At 35.4% G+C, this 20873-nt stretch overlaps 1 pseudogene; it reads left to right on the top strand.

The window, feature by feature from the left end:
- Positions 1 to 7994: 7994 nt before the first annotated feature.
- LOC133825424 (protein NSP-INTERACTING KINASE 2-like) lies at positions 7995 to 10268 on the top strand (annotated as a pseudogene).
- Positions 10269 to 20873: the final 10605 nt, after the last annotated feature.

Genomic DNA, 20873 nt, shown 5'->3' with positions numbered 1-20873 from the left:
TATAGGCTGCTAAGCACCACCCAAGAGTTGGGGGACAATTGTAGAGGCGTCAGTTCAAAGTAGTTAAGCAATTTGACGAAAAAGGGGTGAAGTGGCAGAGCCCCACAAGATTTGATTATGGAATCGCTGAAGGCCACGAACCCTTCTGGCGGCTCAGATGCGCGTTCATTACGCTTTGGGATGACGAACTTAAGATTTGATGCTAAGTGATGAGCCTTTAGCATGTTGGCCAGTTTAGTGGTGGTAAGGCTGGACCTGCCCATTTCTTTGAAAGTGTCAGAGGTTCTCTTCGGCATCTCAGGTACCTGGACAGAGATAGGCAGTTTATGAGCTATGGACTTTCTAAGGATCCTGGAAGACTCCCCACGTGTCTTATATCTACCAACACTTTGCTTGACCCTAGGGCGTAAGACCGGGGGCAGGGGAGGAAGTGTGGGTGGGATCATAGAAAGAAACTCTGGTTCAACCGATTCACGTCTGCCGCCTTCGACGAAGGGATCCCTATGACTGGGAGACTCGTCACCACAAAATGAAAAAGGCTCATAGGGTAAGTTTTCTTCTAGGCAAGCGATTTCAGAAAGGTAATCCTGAAGGATTGATTGTAGGTAGGAAATGTATGTCACATGCCGGGTGGAGAAACCTAAACCCTCATCCCTAGTATTGGATTCTAGATCCTTCTTCAAGTCGCACGCTTTCTGTCTGAGGTAGGATAGTCTCCGGAGGTAGAGCGTTCGCACACCCCCATGGTTAGAGGGTCTACGAACGTCAGCCTCCGAGTCGAAGGATGACAACTCAATGAATTCAACATTAGATGGACCTACATGACATCGCCTCGATGCCATGGACTAGCTATATGGGTAAGGGTAACCCTATATCTACAACATGAGTGTGAGGGGTATAAGAAAAGGGCCTATGCATATGTACTTGAAAGGCCATACGAAAAGAGAATGACAAACTTTGAAGAATGAGTGTCGTACAGCCAGTAATTCTACCCCCACGTAATAGATATATATATAAAAAAAAATGGCATGTTCATCATTGGAGGAAGGAGGCATACCTGGAGGTATATGTATGAAGCTGAAGGTGTGCAAGGATAGACTTGTGGAGGCATAAGGTCGGTTGAGCGATAAGCGAGGGCAAGACCGTCAGAGCAAGAGAATGCCTAGCATCACAGCAATGCTAGCCCGATAAAAAAAACAAAAGAATCAGGAAAAATAATAATAAAAAAAGAAGGGGAATGAATAAATGAAATGGAAGGAAAATTACCTCAAGAATGCTTCTGTGATGGATGGAACCTTTGAGCTCTTGAAAGTGGTTTGGAGGGAATACCACTAGGCTAGGAAAGTTTTGGTGTGGAGAAATGACTTCAAGCCTTGGGATATTTATAAGGAAAGTCAAGGCCCCCTAGCCATTGGATTCAAGCCCATATGAATGGTGGAGATCAAGAGTATGGGCAGCCTTGGGATCCGCAACTGAGAATGATGGGCTCTTATGCAATCTTAGGGACATTCATGGATCCCCCCAAAAGTTAGATGGCTTTTGTGTTTCTTTGGACACTATAAAGAAACACAACTTCAAAACTCACTTTGTGTTTCTCCAAGCAACATTGGATAGCGCTCCAAGGTTAAGTCCATCAAAACTGGCCATACATATCAAACAAGAGAAGAAGAAAAAAGTCAACAAACACACTTGAAAGTGCACTTATAGACTCGGGGGCAAGTGTAAATGTTGAGTGATATCCTAAGAAATATTTGAAATAGTGTTCATTCTTGAAGGCTTTGTATAGCAAGGTCCGATGTGCCTACGCTAGGGTGATAAGCTCAAGTGTCGAGATGCATAGACACATGCATCCAAGTATAAGTCTTCAAGGGTTGTCATGTGAGGAACTCTCCATGTAAGGCTACCCTATGTCTCGCTATGCGAGGCTGCCTTGTGCCGCGCCGTGCGAGGCTCCCACGCGCACCCTAGTACCCGAGCACGGGTACCCCGAGGCACCACCCTTGCTATGCGAGGTTCAAGGCCAGCCTCCCGCGCACCGCGACTACACGAAGCATCGCACCTAGCCTCCGCGTGATATGCATAGGCCAGCCTCGCTATGCGAGGGTGCAGCCTCGCTACTTCTCACGGGTCCCGCGCCCATAGGCACATGCGTCCGCACCATAGGCCATCCTTTCTATGCGAGGCACACTCGCTATAAAAGGGTGCAGCCTCGCTACTTCTCACGGGTCCCGCGCCCATAGGCGAACGCGTCTGCACCTTAGGCCACCCTCGCTATGCAAGGGACCCTCGCTACATCTCACGTGTACACATTGTCCTGCCACAAACACCCTCATGCCTTGGTTTCTCATGACATGTAAAGTTTGGAGCCTCCTCGATATATGTAGGAGGGACACTTGGAAACACCAAACGGGTATGTCAAATAATCATTAGGAGCCAAACATGAATTGATGAGGACGACTGGGTAGAAGGTACGTACACTGATATAGGATGTACGATCATGAAGAGTTTAGAGGCGTGGCCCTGTCATCCGCGTTTGACGAGTAGTGGCGGTATGAACTTGTATGGAGAGTGGAGGCACTACCTAAGCACCCCCGACCATATTCCAGAGTCGATACTACGATGTCCTGCACCACTACTTTGGCATTGTCAGGGTAGACACCACTATGTCTTGAGCCACTACCCTGACCCTATACCTGTATACGTCCATGTCCCCTGGGACCTACTTGTATCAGGGGCCAATAGAGCCCACCTATAAATAGGTTTCGACCCCTCAGGTTAAGGTGTTGGAAAACTGATTGTATGGGGAGACGTTTAAGAAATATATGATCTTTGTTCCATTGTCGTTCTATATTTTCTGTTGATTCAAGTTCTTTCCATCTTATTCTTAGCTATATTTCATAGAATAATTTGAGTTTTCTAACCTTAACTCATTGATGAGTTCTTACCGTCAACAGGTTAAATTTTTAAAAATATCACGTTTTTCAAACCAATTAATAAAATATTTTTTAATAATTGGGATTTAAATTAACTTTTGTTAATTTTTGAAATCCTATTTAAATTAAATTAATATTTTTCAAAATGACCTAAACTAAGTTGATTGTTGATAGATGAAAATTAATTTATTTTTGTTAATTGTTGATAAATTTCATTTAAATTGACTTATTTATTTTTGCAAAAATTTAATTAATTTGAATTTTTGGATAAATTTTAGAAAATTAATTGTCATTTTTTAGCAAATGAAATAAATTATGGTATTTTTTCATAAATTCTTAGACTTGCTCATATAGTAACATGATTAGGCCCATCCAATTATAACATGTATCTTTGCACTATATGTGGTATTTTTGCAATTGGTCTTAGATGCATATAGTGGCCCATATGTTTGCTTAATATGTGGATTTTGCTAAATAAAACATTCATAAAATGATAGGTTTTATTTGGGCCCATTAGAAAATGTAAAGTTTAAATTCATATCTTAAGGGTGCACTACAACAATTCTTCTTATATATTACATTAAAATATTACGTATTTTTATAATTGTTATTAATAAATCCTAATAAAAATAACAACCCAACAATTTTACAAAAATAAAAATTAAAGAGGCGGCAAATGAAAGTGATCCCCGCCTTTTCTCCTTCTAAACGAAAGAAGCTCTAAGCTGCTTCTCATTTTTCAATATACGCATAGCACACTTTCCCTTTCTCTCCCTCTCTCACGTCACTGCCCAAGCCAGTTGACCACTTTCTGCCTGTTAGGGAGCTGCACGCGCCACACCACAAGGAAGCATGGCCACCAAAACCCTTTCTCCATATCCTTGCCTATGAACGCACCATCCTCCACCGCTGGTTACTTGTCGAAGTCGTGCGCCTCTGTGAGATTCAAGGAGTTTTCCAGCCACCTCCGTCCTCCATTTACGAAGCCAGTTGCACGGTTAGATTCAGCTCTTCTTTAGGTTCAAAACTCTCTCAAGGATCGAACCCTTAGATTTTCGGAGTCGCCGTCGGTTCTTTGATGGTGTTGGGTTCTTGCGAGGCAGCAGGAGATAAGGTGTCTCTCTTTATCTCTTTATTCTATCAAGTGTTTGATTTTATATATTTTCTCTTGTGTTTTGCCATGAATAACCCTAAAATTCCTCACTCACTCACTCCCTCTAATCTCTATCTCTCCCTCTCATGTATCTCTCTCTCCCCATCTCACTAATACCTCTCGTCTCTCTCTCTCTATCTGTTACAGTTCTCTAGTGGTTACGAAAATAGGAAGTGGGAAATTTTGGCGAAGCTTTCAGGGAAGATGGGCTCGACTTCGATTTGGACGGGGCTGTTTGTAGGTAATATGTTTTATTCATTTTTTCTGTAGATCAGTTCACTTAATATTATTTCCTTTCTCTTGATATTGACATTTTCATTTATTAATGTAACATATTGAATCATATTTGTTAATGATTGCCTTTGTAACAAATTGATATGATTTCTCCTATTTTTACCGATTCTGAGGTTGGTGTAATGTATGAGAATAATGTACAACTTAGGGTAAGGGAAGCATTTTTATTGATATTGTTTGTAATTTTCCAATTGGTTTATGGTCCCTTTCAATTTGTGACATTAGTTTATTGGAATGATTTATGGATTTAAAAGGAATGATTTCTTTTTTCTTATTATTTTTAAAATAGATTTTGGGAGATGAAAAGAGTGGAAATGGATTAAGCAAACAATGATATTCTCGGCAAAGCAGTTTAGAAGAGTCTTGGCAGCATTCTAGCAAGTGGGTTTTATTTAAAGATGCATGTTAGATTTAAAATTGTTCATAAATCTTATTATTTGCACAGATTGATGTGGTAAATAACTTAAATGTATCGAAAACTATATTTTATGCTATAAGGGAATTTGAAAACTAATATTGTTGGGGCTTTAGTATGATTTATGCTTACTTAGTTGTGGCAGAGGAGTTGGTTCCTAGTAATTAGTTGGAGGATGCCAATAGGGTCCTCTTATGGGGTACCAAAGGTACGTGGGCTTTAGTATGATTGGAATATGCTTGATGTACCACCACCTGGCTCGCACAAGGTAATTTTCTGCTTTTCTATTGTAGTGTGCTGTGTTTTAGCACTGGTCTTTTGTTGTTTATCCTTTTCTCATTTTCCAAACATGCATGGTTCACTTGGGTAAAAACTTGTGATCTAGCACTAGTATTTGATATTTGAAACTAAGTTGTAATTGTATGGCAACTTGAGTGCATAGGTGGGTTGTTTAGTACAACTTGTAGTGGGTTTTACTCTACTTGTGACATTGTATCTTTTAACCTAACTCCTTTTTGTATTTAAACAAGAAAAATGGAAGTACCATTTTTTTAAGAAGCTTTTACTTGAATGTGTAACTAAATTTGTAAATTTTAATTTGTTTTTTACTTCTCTTGTTATTGTAGGAAGAAATGCAATGGATGGCATGGAAAAAGTTGTTAGAATTTGAAAAGTAAGAATCTATACTATATTTGTGGTAAAACTTCATTAATGGTTTTCAATTATCCTCGCTATTGTTCAGTAATAGAGAGGAAATTTTAATCGCTATTTCATAGAATATTAGGTTGATATGCATACATATATATGGTATGTCATTAAACCAACTTTTTTCTACTTCCTTGGTTATGTTAGGTTGTCATTTGGTGAGTGACTTTATGCAAAGAGTAGTAGGAAATCTTTTCAACTGAGTAACATTTATGGATTTAATTCATAATTAAATATTTTGATACCAAGACCAAGTCTAACACCAGAAGAAAGAAAACCCCAATATTAGACATTTACCAAAACATATAACAAAATAATAATAGAATAAATCAAGTGAGAATTATTTTTTGTTTTATCAAAAAGAAAGAAAGGGGGCCTAGTTCCATTACCCAACTGTGTAAACTTTGTTCAGACCCATGATTTAATTTCTACGCCATTAATTTTTTAATGCTTTCCACTACGAATTGTGATAAGGTATTTCTTTTGTTTCCAAATGATCAAATAGTTGAGTCTTTAGAGACCTTGAATTTGACTGATTTACTTGTGGCTTTTCTTGTTCCCTCTATACATGTTTAATGGAATAGTTAAATCCTTTTGTAAGGTATTTTTTTGATCAGTCTGATTACAATGTGATTGAATCCTAAATTACTTTGTTTTTTTTTCACTATTAATGGCAATTATGAGGAATTGTATTACATAGATATACTCTTTAAATCTCCATAGAGTTATCTCTGTTGTTTTCTCTTTTGTATTTTAATATTAATATTTTACATTGTTTTTGTTTGTAAATGTTATAAGAGAACTTGCTCCTACAAGTCATTTTTTATTATTTTTGTTGTTAACAATACATAAACAAGGAATAGTTTACAAGGTAGCAGTTTGTAGGAATTTGTTATTAGATACACACTGGATTTGTAAACATATATGAGATGAAAACTTCTAAAACCAATTTCAAGTTTTTGATTCAATCGTTGTTGTGTCTCTAGCTAGTTTTTTGGTTTTTATATTTTATTAAGTTTTTTTATTTATATTTCTATTTGATAGTATTATTTATGTATAATTTATGCGTTTATATTTATATGGATATTATAGACTTGTGAAAATGGTAAATCAATGTATTTTATTGATGAATATTTTAAGAGCCTCTAATGTTAGACATAGAGCCTGATTTGATGTTATAGTGCTTGTAGTCTCTTCTAGTTTTGTATAAGTTAAGCATTGTCAAATAATTCTTTTAACATTAGAATAACCAAAAGCCCTTAAATAAGATTTTTCTACAGTTATCTTACTGTTTTAAGCAAAAATTAGTCACCATGTGCATAACAACACATTAGAAACACTATATAATCAGCAATCAACTAAAAAAAAAACTGTTACTTCAATTTTAAAAATAGAATAAGAAAACTATGTATAGTTCTTGGTATGAATTAAGTTACTCAAATGTATGTTTGAAATAAGTGAGCTACTCTTTGATGTATAATCTCTAAGGTTGAATCCCTAATAACCCTTCACGCCTCCTCTGTTTCTCTCTCATACACAGTAACTCTCTCTCGCTCTATCTTTCTAATCCAAATTCTACAACCTAAAATCAGATACAATTTGGGGTTTGTAGATTGAAGTTGTTTCCGTGTCTTTGTGAAAGTCAGATATGATTTGGGGTTTGGGATTTGAATATTAAGGTTGCTCATGGGTATTTCATTATGCTTATTTAAATCTCTGATTTACACTCCCTTGAATTCGTTCCCAATGTAAAGTGGCTAGAAAATTTGTATAAGAAGATATATTGTCATCTGATTATGTTTATTTTTGTAGGCATACCCATGTTAACATTATTAATTTATTCGTTAAAAAAATTAGTGACAAAATATTTTTTTTTTATAATAAGTAGTCAAAATATATATCACAATGCTTAACAGGTAATGCTTCACTAAAGCTTTAAAATTTTATAATCAGGAAATGAAAAAAGAAAAATTCCCTAACAGATATGCCTTTTTTATTTTTATCTTTTTCTAAACCAATGCATGATTGATGGAATTTCTTTTACAATAATCTGTTTAAATTGCCTAACATTTTTTATTTATTTATTAATGTTGCTCGCTTCTCTTGACTTTTTATATATTCTTTTTCCATTTTCTTTTCTTAAGTGGTGGCAAGCATGTTTGGTTCTCTTTTAACTCTTTTATTATTTTCTTTTACTAACAAATCTTCAGTTTATTGGTTTAAGGTTCTGAAACTAGGCTGTGAGTGAGTGAGTGCAATTCTGGTTTAGGAAGCATGACGAACTGTACTCTTTGATATGATGTTATTAGTACTTAAAAAAACAAGATATGCCCAATTGAAAAAAACTTATTTTTGGATAAATTGAGTTGGAAGTTTGGTAGTATTGAAGTTTTCAAATCATTTCTACTAGCTCCTTACTTACTACTACAACATTACAAAGAGGCTGGTTTTGCCATTTGGGTATCTCTAGTTTCACTCAACTTTCATGTATTAAATGGAAACTATCAATAGAAAGTATGTTGTTGATTTCTTCTTCATTGCCTTTTCATGCTTGTTGGATTACAAAAATGGTGTGCTTTCTTCCAAAGGGGTTAACTATGAAGGTACGTAGAGTTTTCAGAGCTTTTTTTTTATGTCTACTTTGTATATGAAGAAATTTACAGATGAAGTAATCTATCTTTTTCTCTACAAACAAAATTTGCAGTTCCAGCTTTGATGGACATTAAGAACTTGTTTAAGGATCCCCACAGTATACTTGATAATTGGGATGATACTGCTGTTGATCCATGCAGCTGGAATATGGTCACTTGCTCTCCTGATGGTTTGGTCATTAGTCTGTAAGTAAATTCATGGCGAAAAACACTAAATTTTAGCTTATATTGGCAAAATTTGAGTTTATATGTCACAAAAAAATTTGAGACTTGAAACTTTAAGATTTTTTCTAAGTAGTTGGGAATGGTTTTTGGTGCTACAGAGGAACTCCAAGCCAGAACTTATCAGGCATCCTTTTTGCAAGCATAGGCAACTTAACAAATCTCCGGAGAGTTTAAGTGGAAAAACCAGTGTTGTCATTCTCATTTTGTTTGTCTTCATAATTTGTTTGCTGCTGACCTTTTATTTATTTGTTTATTATTATTATTTCTCTATCTGCAGACTATTACAGAGCAATAATATAACAAGTCCTATCCCCTCTGAGATTGGGAGGCTCCAAAAGCTTGACACACTTGATCTTTCCAATAACAACTTCAATAGTCAAATTCCCAACACTTTATCACACTTAAAGAGTCTTCAATACATGTATGTAAACTCTGTTGATTAATTTTGAGTTAAATATTTTCATGTTAAGCTTGATGGTAATTACATGATTTGAAACTGGATCAGGCGACTAGACAATAACACTTTGAGTGGAGCAATTCCTGCATCTTTGGCTAACATGACACAGCTTGCCTTCCTGTAATTCTTTTCAACTTTTAGCAATTTAATACTACTTGTTATCAAGGCTCCATCACAAGTTGAATAGTTTATAAAAAGGTTTTATGGGATTTTTTTTAATGGTCTAGGGACCTGTCATACAACAATCTAAGTGGTCCAGTACCAAGGTTGCCTGCCAAGACCTTCAAGTAAGTCATTTTCTATATTGTAATTGTTGTTGTTGTTATTAAGATGGATTATTTGAGAGATTATCATTAAATAACATGTTACAACTGCTCTAATTTGCTTCTTTATTCCACTTTTGAAGATGCTCAAACTACTAGGAGACCCAAAAACCATAAAATTGCTTTAGCCTTTGCTTCAAGCCCGGGCTGCATTTGTCTACTAATTCTTGGGTTTGGTTCCTACTTTGGTGGAGGTACAGACACAACCAGCAAATTTTCTTTGACGTCAATGGTTAGTAAACCTAACTCATTTTTTAAGCAATATCATTAAAAAAGAAACTGAAGAAGAAGAGATTAACATTTGTAGGCTTTAAAAAATTTCAGAGCAATATCAGGAGGAGGTTTGCCTTGGAAACCGGAGGAGATTTCAATTTAGAGAGTTTCAGATGGCAACAAACAACTTCAGCAGTAAGTACTTGGTTGGAAAAGGTGGTTTTGGAAATGTCTACAAAGGCTGTCTCAGAGATGGTACAGTAGTAGCAGTTAAAAGGCTAAAAGATGGTAATGCCATTAGTGGTGAGATTCAACTCCAAACTGAAGTTGAGATGATCAGCCTGGCAGTTCATAGGAACCTTCTCCGGCTTTACGAGTTTTGTATGACGGCCTATGAGAGGCTCTTAATTTACCCCTATATGTCAAACATCAGTGTTGCCTCCCGCCTCAAAGGTAAGCTGGCCTGTGATGTTTTATTTTTTTGATCAAATTTATCTTATGATATTTTGCCAAAGCACTACTATCAAGAAATATAGGTTTTCATCACTAGTATATTATTGGAAATAGATATTTCTACTTTGGTATCTAAGTTCATAATTTGTAATCATTCTATCATTTTTATCAAGTAGACATCTCTATTGAAATGCCATTGATTGCCAAACCACCGCATATTGGCAACTTTAAGTCTTGGAATCTTTTCATATTCTCTATGAAATTAGGCACTCATGATAATTATCATGCAATCAAGGGAAACCATCCATGATAATTGTTGATTCATTTTTTTAGTAGTTCTATTTGTTCTATTTTACAGTTCACTATCAGGTATGCGTTTGAGTATTAATCATTTAATTTCTTATGTAGTTGAGCAAGCCGACGTCACAATGGAAACAAGAGCATAATGAATAAACTTTTTTTATGTACTATTTTAGTTTACTATTAACTATAAGTTGAAGCATTAATTATTTAAATTTTTTAGTAGCTAAGCATATGGACTCACAACAAAGGCAAGTGTACAAATGATGATGAATTGAAGGATGGAGCAAGTTTCATGCATGATTTACTTTTGTGTATCTTGTAATGTTTCTGTTTTTCATTTTTGAAGTAAAAAATGTTCAAGATTATAAAACCTTATTATGTCATGCTTTGAAACTTAAGTTAGAACTAAGATCTCATGAAGTAGACACATTCATGGTTTGAATTAGTTATTGTTTAATGTAATATTTATGGTTTATTAATCTATTGAGAATTACATTTTATGATTAATTTTGATTTTTTTTTTATCAAAATACAATAATGAAAATCTTTTAGTTAAAAAAAAACCTTATAAGTATACTTATCAAAATAAAATTTAAAATATATTATCCACACTAAAGTAACAAAATTTGATTACTAGACTTTTAATATGTTATGATTTAGAAACATATTATAAGCATAACAAATCGTTATGATTTATATAATATAACAAACTAAAAACGCTATCAAAATAATCAAATGTAATAGTGGAAAAGTGTTATGCAAAATGTATAAGATTAAACACCAAATTTATAACCAAATACTCTAACTAAATGTTATTATTTGAATATTATAGCAACTAAAAATGTGTTATTGAATAGTTTAAGATAACATCGATCATAACATTCGAATATTGTTATAGAAAAGACAGGACTTTTAATAACAGGGGCTATGTAGCGTTTTCAATACTCCCAGTTAGCAGTTATTAAGTGTTATGAATACTGTTTTTTCTTGTAGTGATGGTTCCACTTGGGAAGGTCCATTTACTTTACATGACTATAGTGGACCTAATCAATTAATAAAACGAAGGTTTAAATTCCTGTCTTTTAGACCTTGTATGGAAGTATGGGGGCCTTTGTACTAGAAATGACATATTAGATCTAGCCCTCCTCCATACAAGCCCAATTGTTAAGGCTCATTTGCCTGAGTTGGATTTAATTGTATAGGTTCATTATAATAGTTAAACCTAAATATTGGTTAGCAATAAATTAATTCTAATTTAATTGATTTTTTTTCAATGTGACACTTTAGAATTAATTGAATATTATAAGACTTTGGTTTTAAAAATTTAATTCTACAATTTTTTGGAGAACCATAGTCATTAATTTTTGAAAATTAATAGCTTCTTTTAAGAATTATATTCGATCTCCACCGTTGGTTTAACAAGGTCAATAGCTTAATGGGGCCTCGAGACACTTTGATTCGTCCCCCTACGGAAGGTGTACATTAGTTATTTTGACAAGGTTTGATTTCGAAAGATAGATAATTATAGGTCAAATTCTACTAGACTCACCCCTACGGTGATTACTAGGGCTAAATCTATTGATTATCGAAACCGTGGGTCTAGCTCATAAAATAAGAGATTTTTTTTCTTATATTGATCAAATAGTAGGTTGTTAATAATGGTGTCTGTTATTAAATGAGTTTACAAATCTATTTAACTAATGATATTATTTGACTCTCGCCAACCGGGACAACGATATCATAGAATAGTTAAAACCCTAGAGAAACAGAAATATGATTATTTTGGTTTTTTTTTTCCATACCTTACATATTATGGTATATGCTGTGTTATTTCTTGAAATTAGAGTGAATAGAATTTTATTGAGCAAAAGTGATTGATTTCTATTTTATTGATGATATGTAGTTTTAAGTATGACTGTGTCTACTCCCATCCTTTCTCAACTTTCTATGGAGAAACTCACTTGAGAAAACTTCCTTAAGTGGAAGAAGAATATCAACATAGTGTCGATTGGTGACAACGCCATGTTCATCATGACTGAGGAATCCCCGGAAGTTCTAGCTGAAGGAGCTACCAAGACTGTTAGAGACAAATATGATTGTTGGCAGGTGGCCAATAACAAGGCACGACACTACATGTTGACTAGTATGATCGACACTCTCAAGACAAAGATGGAGACTGTCGAGAAGGTCTATGAAATGATGGATCAGCTCCAAGACATGTTCGGTGCAAAGTCTGTGCAGACTCGTTTGGAGGCCACCAAGAACTATGCCAATGCTCGGATGGCACTATCTCAGCACGTTCGTGATCACCTAATCAAAATGACCAACTTCTTTCAGGAAGCTGAACTACATGGAGAAATTATAGATGAGGAGACTCAAGTCGACTTAATCCTCAACAGTCTCTCTCCAGCTATCCAGTCGTTCACCACCAACTATGTGATGAATAAACTCAAATATGGTCTGACGCAGCTCATGAAAAAGCTTTAGAATTTTGATTCTATCAAGGGTGGACCAAGTAAGGGAGGAGAAAAGAAGACTATTGTTGTTGCTGTTGATCTAGCTAAGGCTGAAGCTAACCAAGCTTCGTCTTCGAAAGCTAGAAACAAGAGGAAAGATGGACAAAACAACAACCTCAGGCCTGCAAAGGCTGCAAAGATGAGTGAACAACCAAGTGCATAGACGCCTAAGGGGAAGAAAAAGAAAAACAAGAAAGGTAAAGGTAAGTGTTTTCACTGCAAAGAGAAGGGGCATTGGAAACAGGATTGCCCCAAGTATCTAGCAGTGAAAAACAAAGGTAATGATTATAGTTCATAAATCTTAGAAACTTGTGTTTTGGAGAATGATAAATTTGTTTGGATTATTGATTCAGGATCTACTAACAATGATTGTAACTCTTTACAGCTTCTTCAATCGTGGGAGGAAGTGGATGAAGGCGGCTTAAAACTTAGAGTTAGGAACGAAGCGTTCGTTATGGTCCAAGCTAGAGAAATAGCTCGCCTGAAGTTCAGAAATAAATATTTAATTGCTAAAGATGTATTTTTTATTCCAAATTTTAGTATAAATTTAATTTCAGTTTCCAGTTGCAATTAGAATAATTTGTTATGACCTTCACAAGTTCTAATATATCTATTTCTTTCAATGGATCACAATTGTGTATTGCATGTTTGGAAAATATGCTTTATACTCTGCAACCTAACGAACCCCTCGCTCTGAACAATGATTTATTCAAAGTAGCTAAACCTAGGACCAATAAACGTCAAAAGATCGATAACGATAACCTGATGTATTTATGGCATTTGAGACTATGTCACATTGGCTATGATAGAATTCAAAGACCTACAAAGGAAGGGCCTTTGAGGGTACTCACCTTAGGTGAATTACCTATTTGTGAATCTTGTCTAGAAGGCAAACTGACAAAGCATCCATTCTCTACAAAGGGTGATAGGGCCAAGGAACCACTTGGACTTGTTCATTAAGATGTTTGTGAACATTTGAATGTACAAGCCAGGGGTTGTTTTGAGTATTTTGTCACTTTCATTGACGATTACTCTAGATACTCATGTCTTTACCTAATGCATAGGAAATCAGAAATGTTTTCAAAGTTTCAGGAATTCCTAACTATGGCTCAAAATTTTTAGGTAAAACGTTAAAGATCTTGCGATATGATAGGGGTAGAGAATATTTGGATATGCAGTTCCAAGATCATTTAACTGACCTTGGGATTTTATCACAACTTACTGCCCCAGGTACTTCACAAAAAAATGGTGTAGCAGAACGTCAGAACAGAACTTTATTGGAAATGGTTAGATGCATGATTAGTTACTCAACTCTGCCAACTTCATTCTGGGGACATGCAATTGAAACTGTGAACGACATTCTAAATGTCGTACCATCGAAATCAATCCCCAAAACACCTTTAGAACGCTAGAATGGTCGTGAACCTAGTTTACGTCATTTTAGAATCTGGGGGTGTCCCACCCACGTCCTGAGGAAAAAGGAAGGAAAGCTAGAATCTTGAACCGAAGTTTGCATGTTTGTTGGCTATCCTATAGGCACTCAGGGTGGACTTTTCTATAGTCATTTAGAAAATAAAGTGTTCATGTAACGACCCAAAAATGCTAATAGGGTTTAGTACCTGAATTAATGTGTTGGGGGGAATAATTGAATTTGTGTGTATTTAATCGGTGAAATGCATGATTAATGTGATTACGTGGATATATTATATGCATGTTTATGGGTATTAGATATGCATATGGCCCTTTACTGTTTATAAGGGAATATTTGTAATTTTGGCCCGTTAAGGGCATAAATGTGATAAATGGTTGAGACCACATTATTGTGTGGATATATTTGCAGTATATAGCTTGAGATGATCCTAGTGAGCGGATTAGCGAAATAGTCATAGCGGGGTTTAAATACCCGGCTCAGGGGAGCCTAGGGGTATTTTGGGAATTTAGAGAATGTTTTGGGATTTATTGAGTAATGAATAAGTATTTGGTAATTAATTGGACACGACAGGATTAATCGGTAATTGTTAGGAACACTTGAGGAATTAGCGAGAACCAGGAAAATGGTCGTTTTACCCTTAGAAACCATTAGAGGGATGAGTAAGTTCAAGGGGCAAAATAGTCTTTTTGGGTTAAGGATATACACAGAAAAGTCTTAGGAATGTATCAGAAACACACAGAATCCTCTCTCTCTTGTCCCACACGTTCTCATTCTCACTCTCTCTAGAACCTAAGTGAATTTGAAGAATTGAAGGAGACTAAGTTGGGAATTGAGCTTAGGTTGGGCTGGGAAAAAAGCTGAGGAATTAAGGCTAGAAGTAGACAGAGTTTAGCTAGGGGATTCAAGCTATCAATTCATGTAAATATCTAACCTATGCTTATTGAATTCTGTTGAAATGATGATGAACTTAGAGTTTGCATGAGAATGATTTCTAAGGCTGAGTTTTAGGTGTTAAGGAGAGTAAGAATTTTTTGTTGTAGCATCTCAGAATTTTACATAGCTAGATAGTAGTAGTAGTAGTAGCTTGTAGTATGTTAGTTTTCGTGGATATTGGTCCATCCTGGGATTTAGTTGGAAACTCATGGAAACAATTATAGATTTTATAAGTTTAACCTATAGTTTAGAAATATTAATTATAACATAAGGTTTGATTAATATAGCTGGTCCTAGAAATATTATATATTATAACCTAAGGTTTAGATAGAATTAATAAGAACGTGACACTTGTCACAAGCATGTTTATTAAGGATTTAAGCATTTTGGATGAATAATTTAATAAAGGATAAATCTAGAAGCTCTAGAACCTTCCAGCAAATGTTAGGATCATGTTTTACTCAGTCAAAGTTGTTTAAACAAATTAAAAATATGATAAAAGAGTGCAAAAACATGTCTGATATATAAACGTATGTCGATATATCGCATCTATAGGGGTCGATATGTCGCCTATAGAAGATACAAAAAACACGTCAACTTCGCAGGAGAGAAACCACGGAAGCTCGGGGCATAGGTAGGAGCGATATATCGCCTAGGGTAGGCGATATATTGGCTCTTGGAGCCATTTTTGAAACTTTGTGGATTTAAATTAGAAACAATCCTTAACCACTTAGACTTGCTCTTGAACGTTTTTGACCGAGTTCTGGACATATGTTTAACCGAAAATTCAAATATATTCAATTTATATTCATTTATTTATTCAATTTAAAAGGGGTTAGTTTCACTCCTTGAACTCTATAAATAGGACCTAGTACTTAGCCGTTTCATTAATCATTCAAGCATTCTTCAGAGCTTCCAAGCTGCTAAGATTACTCTAGAGAGAAAACACTTGGGTTTTGGGTTAAAAGCTTTTCCAATCTAAGCTTTTCTAAACCCTTGGGAAGTAAGATAGAGTGACTTTTCGGTATTGAGGTGTAGATCGGAGTTCTAGATCATCAACGGTATTCTTATCCTCAGGTTCAGTTCCTCATAGTTATTTTATTCTCTTCCATTTTTCTTTCAGATCCTAACTCATTATTATGACTTTTGTTTAGGTGTTTAAGTTCCTTGAAACTTAAGGTTTTTTGGTAAGTTTCTATCTTAATGGTTTAATTCTCTTTTCATCTCTTTTTTTTAGAAACTCATGGTTTTTACTGTTGGTTTTAGGACTGTTCCAATCCCATTCTTGTCTCCAATATCCCGGGTTTTGGTAAGGAAAATAGGTTAGATTATATGTGTTATGATATTTTTATATGCTATAATATGTTATGTACTATGTATGTACGTATGAATATGTTTTTAGTCACTTGGGGCTTATAGTTGCTTAGATAGCAAACCCCAATATTTTTTTTATCATTATCGTGGTTTAGAGTTATGATTTACCCTACCTCGATTAGTAGACTGAGGACCTAGATGGTTTTATCACATGCTACAGTAATGAGTTAATGTCCATTAATATTGTAGTCCTATATGATATATGTTTTTACGTCATATGTTTTATAGTATATGTTTTATGATATAGTCTTATGATTTATGATATATGTTTTTAGTAGATTTTCCTTGCTGAGCATTAGGCTCATTCCTTTTATTTTAGATGGTGCAAGAAAATGAACTTGGAAGGCGGGACAGATTTGTGGCAGCTTGACATGTGTATTAGGGATAGATGGATTGAATTGATTGCGAGAAGATCAAGGATGACGTTGTTTTAAGTCTTTTAATTTATGTTTAATGTATTTTCGCACTTAGTATTTAAACAATTGATTAAAGTTTATGTTTTTATGTTTTATGTACTAAATAATGGGTACCCATACCATATTTTGTATTTCGTACCGTATTTTGGATTTTTAATAAAGTTCGAATATTTTATGTATGTATGTATTCCAAAATAGTAGTTATGTGTAGTAGTTTTTAATGGTCTGAGGTCTAGAATTAGTTGGGGCATTACATTTGTGGACTGAATATGATATGTTAGGTTATAGGGATAAGTCTCCTGGGTTCAATTATGAGATTGGCCAAATATTGGGGTTGAGTTTTGGGGTTTAGGCTTGAGCAAAACGCTGGAAAAAGGATGGTTTTACTGGGTTTGGGGCCTCAAGTCGCGGCCTTGTTCTTCAGGCGTCGAGGCTCGCGTGCTCAAAGAGGCTTGATACCTCTGGTTCTTCAGGCATGCAGCAACCCAGAAGGGTGCAAGTCGAAGCCCGTGCCCTCCAGCAGGGAGGGTTTGGCCTCTGTCTAAGGGGTGGGCCACTGCCCTTAGGGGAAAGTCGCGGCCCTAAGTAGGAATTAATGGGCAGCCAATATTTTAGGCTCGAGGATTCAAACTTAAGCGCTCGACACGAATTCTACTACCCGGTTTGGTAGAATTCGAGGTCCCGGAGGCTGGTATTTATTTCCTATTCATTTATTTGGATTAGAGATTGATAATTATCCATGGTTATTTGTGACTAGGATTATTGTTAAGGCTCAGGACTGAGGATCGTGCTTAAGACCATTCTTTTTTTATAGCTCGAGATTCGAGGTGAGAAAACTGCACCCATATGGTTGTCATTGGGACTGAGATTCCCTGTAATTGAATATATGCATTCTGTGGGTTATTTATCTGTTATGTGGAATATGAAAGTACGGCCTAAGGGTGTTGGGGTTGATGATAAGCGTATCGGATGCGACTCGGCCAATGTAAGCCGGGATCAACTAAGTAATCAGAGGTTTTGGCCTAAGCGAGCCGGGGTCAACTGAATAAATAGAAGGCTTAGCCTTAGGGCACAGAAATTTGAACACTTGTATTAATGATTGAGATGTATGCTTGAGAGTACATGTTTACCATTGTTTAGCTTAATGCTTGCACTCTCCTAAATAAGTGAAGTAAATGGATTAAAGTTGATTAATTGCTACTATTACTATATGTGTTTTTTGTTTATGGTTTTCTTGCTGGGCTTTGGCTCACGGATGCTACGTGGTGCAAGTAAAGACAAGTGGAAACTTGACCAACCATGAGTTAGAGAGCTCTGGGGGCGGAGTGTACATCATCAGTTGCTCGACCGCCACAGCCGAGGGAAAAGTTACAAAAGTAGAGCTCTAAATTTTGTTTTGCCATTATACTGGCTTTTGTTTTATCAGCTTTTGGGAGTTGTATTTACCACTTACACCCTGTTTTTGGGATCCCATGTACCAAACGTTTGTTTTAATGAAAATTAATCGTTTATGATCAAAATCTTTTAACCCTAACCTATTAGTTGACTTTATAATCAAAATTATGTTTAAACAACTTGATTAGCAAGTCTTGCACTAGTTCAAAATACACAGTGTAACGGTCTTGGTTACCCAGGGCATTACAGTTTACTTCTACGAATGCTACTTTTCTGAAAAATGACTACGTCCAAAACTTCAAACCGAGCAGCAAAGTAGTTTTAGAGGAGATGGTTGAAGAATTGACTCCAACCAATATTCCATTGTCATCAATGCAAGTTGATGATAAAATTCCCACTCTTCATTTCCAACCGACACAAGTCAATTTAAATGAAGAAAGTACCACTGTTCCTGAGCAAACAGTCACAGAGCCTTGTCGTAGTGGAAGGGATTCTAGGAACCTAGTTCGCTATGGTTTGGATGGTGAAACCAATATGGTTGTTGGTGGCACTAGTGATAATTGAGTGGGAGTGTTAATCATAGATATGAACATCTATAGCTTCTGATGAAGAAGTAAAATGATGGTTTCCTTTTAGTTTGGTTAAAGGTGCTAAATGATAGAGATCTCATTTTAGTAATTAGTCCCATCTCATTGTAGACCGTCTATAGAGGATTGAGTGATAATTATGGCTGTAAAAATGGATAACTAATAACATATCTATATTGCTTATAGAATGTTCTATGAATTCAAGAGTGCAATTCTGAGTCTTTAGTGGAGTCATGAGGAATTATTAAGTTAGTAAATTTATTTGTTAAATTTATGATCACTTATTGGAGCTTGATTTCATAGGCCCATGGTCCCCGTTGTACCTTGGATAAAATCATCTAGATAGTGTAAATTAATTGATTTAATTATCAGTTAGAATTATCAAAGTTGACCAGATCAATTTTGGATAGTTTCACAATGTTATACAATTTAGAGAAGAAAAGAGATTTTAGGGTAGATTTATTAATTAAGACAAATTGGTGTCTAAATTAATAAATAATTTTAAATAAAGGTTCAAATTATAAATAATAAATTTGATATAGGATTTAAATAATTATTTGATTAGTTAATCAATAGAAAATAATACAGGCCTTGATTTTAAGTCCAGTGGGCTTATAATCAAATGGAAAATTTCACGGGCCTAAAGCCCATGAGAATTTCAACCTAATGGCTGATATTATCTATTATTTTATTGATTTTTTAATTAAAATAAATTACCTAATTGAGCCTATAAAAGGAATGCCAAGTGAGAGTTGAAAAGAGATAATTGAGATGATCTGAAGATCTTTCATTGATGCTTTAGGGTTTTAGACTCTCTCTACAGCATAAGTCATTTTCTAAGCCATAATATTCTCTTTTATTCTTCTGATTTTTGTATCAATGTCGTGTGTTGAGAATTACCCACTCTAGTCTAGGTGATTCTAAGGATACTTTGGAAGACTGTGAAGAAATTTGAAGATCGGTTCAATTTATTTGTGATACTTTGCAACAGAAAGGATTCAAGGGTTAGAGAAACTTAAGGAATGACTAATACATTCAGCTGCGTATAATGTAAGTGTTCTTATCATTATTTATGTTTGAATTCAATTATAGAAACATGTTCAAGGTTGTCTTATATTAATCTGTTTAATATATGATTTACATGAAAATAATTAAGATTCTGTATAAGTATTCCCAACAGTAATGTACCACACATCATACCAAATTTCTTCACCATAAACTCAAAATTATTTTTCATCGCAAAGATGGACGCCTTGGTTTTCAATTCAAGCTTTTTCTGAAAGAACTTCCCAAGGAGTAATTCTCCTAAAGATGTGCTGGTTGAGGAAGGATGATTTTGATAAGAGGCCTCTATATCTTCTTTGGTAAACATGGGAGCACTTCAAGTTCTATGATCATCACCTAAGTCCAATGGAGAACTCCATCTACTACTATCTTCAATTTTATCTTGACGATTACTGCTGGTGCTAGGTGTTTGTCGGCCTTGTCTTTTGACATGCTCTTCCTCTACTACTTGTACATGCATAACATTTTATCACTGGGTTGGAAAATCTGCCCTATTATGTGGCCCATCAGCAATAGGATCGTCATTGACATAAGGATCGTAGTCATAGGGATCGTACTCAGTTCAGGAACATAGGGCACATCTCTAACAGGGATACCATCATGGACAATAACATGAGGATTTCTCTCTGGAACAAATGTCCCAACCTCACTTTGAGTTCCCCTGATACCAAGACATGGGGAAGAAATGTTATCTTCAAATCGAACTTCTTTGTTAACGCTGGGAGAGGCTGATGCATTTACTAAATAGTTCTTCTTAACAAATGTTACTCATAAAAGAATCATATTCTCTACAGATTTTGATGCTATCCCGATGAATGAATGAACATGCCTATCATTTTTCATAATGGTAGGTTTGAAGGGTTGTAAGAGGCATGTGTATGAGACCTCAAGTATCAATTCGTACACACATCTATGCACTTCAAGCTATTCGTACAACATGTCAAGCACTTGCTCGTACGTCACACCCTTCTCCAAAGGTAGCACTTGATTTCCAGCATCCCTGAAAATTCAATCCCTATCTTCTAGTTTC

Source organism: Humulus lupulus, chromosome 3 (genome assembly GCF_963169125.1).
Source record: "Humulus lupulus chromosome 3, drHumLupu1.1, whole genome shotgun sequence".
Taxonomy (NCBI): Eukaryota; Viridiplantae; Streptophyta; class Magnoliopsida; order Rosales; family Cannabaceae; genus Humulus; species Humulus lupulus.
Note: the sequence above shows the minus strand (reverse complement) of the source record. Positions and strands in the feature narration are given on the sequence as shown.